At 42.4% G+C, this 2,191-nt stretch overlaps 1 non-coding gene across 1 annotated transcript; it reads right to left on the reverse strand.

Annotated features, from left to right (window-relative positions):
• Window positions 1-332: 332 nt before the first annotated feature.
• LOC129556084 (U6 spliceosomal RNA) lies at window positions 333-439 on the reverse strand. Its single transcript, XR_008685918.1, has one exon. It is a non-coding gene; the product is annotated as a U6 spliceosomal RNA (small nuclear RNA).
• Window positions 440-2,191: the final 1,752 nt, after the last annotated feature.

Below are 2,191 nucleotides of genomic sequence, written 5' to 3' on the forward strand. Positions count from 1 at the left end.
ATCCCACCCTCACCCTCTCCCACAGAGTCCCAAAGACTGTTCTATACATCTGTGTCTCTTTAGCTGTCTCGTATACAGGGTTATCATTTGCATCTTTCTTGCCTGGAGAATCCCAGGGACGGGGGAGCCTGGTGGGCTTCCGTCTATGGGGTCACACAGAGTCGGACACGACTGAAGTGACTTAGCAGCAGCAGCAGCAGCAAATTCCATATATATGCGTTAGTATATTGTATTGGTGTTTTTCTTTCTGGCTTACTTCACTCTGTATAATAGGCTCTAGTTTCATCCACCTCATTATAACTGGTTCAAATGCATTCTTTTTAATGGCTGAGAAAAATATGGAACGCTTCACGAATTTGCGTGTCATCCTTGCGCAGGGGCCATGCTAATCTTCTCTGTATCGTTCCAATTTTAGTATATGTGCTGCCAAAGTGAGCACTAGAGAAGACTCTTGAGAGTCCCTTGGACTGCAAGAAGCTCCAACCAGTCCATCCTAAAGGAGATCAGTCCTGGGTGTTCATTGGAAGGACTGATGTTGAAGCTGAAACTCCAATACTTTGGCCACCTCACACGAAGAGTTGACTCATTGGAAAAGACCCTAATGCTGGGAGGGATTGGGGGCAGGAGGAGAAGGGGACAACAGAGGATGAGATGGCTGGATGGCATCACCGACTTGAAGGACATGGGTTTGAGTAGACCACAGGAGTTGGTAATGGACAGGGAGGCCTGACATGCTGTGATTCATGGGGTCGCAAAGAGTCGGACCCGACTGAGCGACTGAATTGAAAACAAAGGCTTTAGGGTAGTCAATGAAGCAGAAGTAGATGTTTTTCTGGAATACTATTGCTTTTCCTATGATCCAATGGATATTGGCAATTTGATCTCTCATTCCTCTGCCTTTTCTAAATCCAGCCTGAACATCTGGAAGTTCTCCGTTCACATACTGTTGAAGCCCATCTTGGAGAATTTTGAGTATTACTTTGCCAGAGTGTGAAATGAGTGCAATTGTGTTGTAGTTTGAACATTCTTTGGCAATTACCTTTCTTTGGGACCGGAATAAAAACTGACCTTTTCCAGTCCTGTGGCCACTGCTGAGTTTTTCAAATTTGCTGGCATATTGAGTGCAGCGCTTTCACAGCATCATCTTTTAGGATTTGAAATAGCCCTGCTGGAATTCCATCACCTCCACTAGCTTTGTTTGTAGTGATGCTTCCTAAGACACACTTGACTTCACACTCCAGGATGTCTGGCTCTAGGCAAGTGATCACACCATCGTGGTTATCTGGGTCATTAAAATCTCTTTTGTACAGTTCTTCTGTGTATTCTCGCCACTTCTTAATATCTTCGGCTTCTGTTAGGTCCATACCGTTTCTGTCCTTTATTGTGCCCATCTTTGCATGAAATATTCCTTTGGTATCTCTAATTTTCTTGAAGAGATCTCTAGTCTTTCCCACTCTATTGTTTTCTCTATTTCTTTTCATTGATCACTGAGGAAAGCTTTCTTATTTCTCCTTGCTATTCTTTGGAACTCTGCATTCAGATGGGTATATCTTTCCTTTTCTCCTTTGCCTTTCACTTCTCTTCTTTTCTCAACTATTTGTAAGGCCTTCACAGACAACCATTTTGCCTTTATGAATTTATTTTTCTTGGGGATGGTTTTGATCACTGCTTCCTGTACAATGTTATGAACCTCCATCCATAGTTCTTCAGGTACTCTGTCTATCAGATTTAACCCCTTGAATCTATTTGTCATTTCCACTGTATAAGCGTGAGGAATTTGATTTAGGTCATACCTGAATGGTCTAGTGGTGTTCCCTACTTTCTTCAATTTAAGTCTGAATTTGGCAATAAGGAGTTCATGATCTGGGCCCTGGTCAGCTCCCAGTCTTGTTTTTGAGATGGATGGTGGTAGTGTTTTCACAACGTGAATATACTTGATGCCACTTAACCATACATATTAAAATGGTAAATTTTATGTTATGTGGATTTTAATCACAAAAAAATTAGGACAATAGCATTAATATGGAAATGCAAAGAGGAGATCACTTAAAAAGCTAATGCCCAGGGGCAAAGAATCCAGTAAGAGCCTGCTAATGTAAGACAGTGTCAGGGGAGATGCAGGGGACATACACTAGAGATCTCTAGGAGGTGAATGGCTGGATGGGGTATCAGGAAGAATGAGGAGCTGAAA

The sequence above is a fragment of the Moschus berezovskii genome, chromosome 12, assembly GCF_049115385.1.
Source record: "Moschus berezovskii isolate FMDL1 chromosome 12, NW_MosBer_1.0, whole genome shotgun sequence".
In the NCBI taxonomy this organism is placed as follows: Eukaryota; Metazoa; Chordata; class Mammalia; order Artiodactyla; family Moschidae; genus Moschus; species Moschus berezovskii.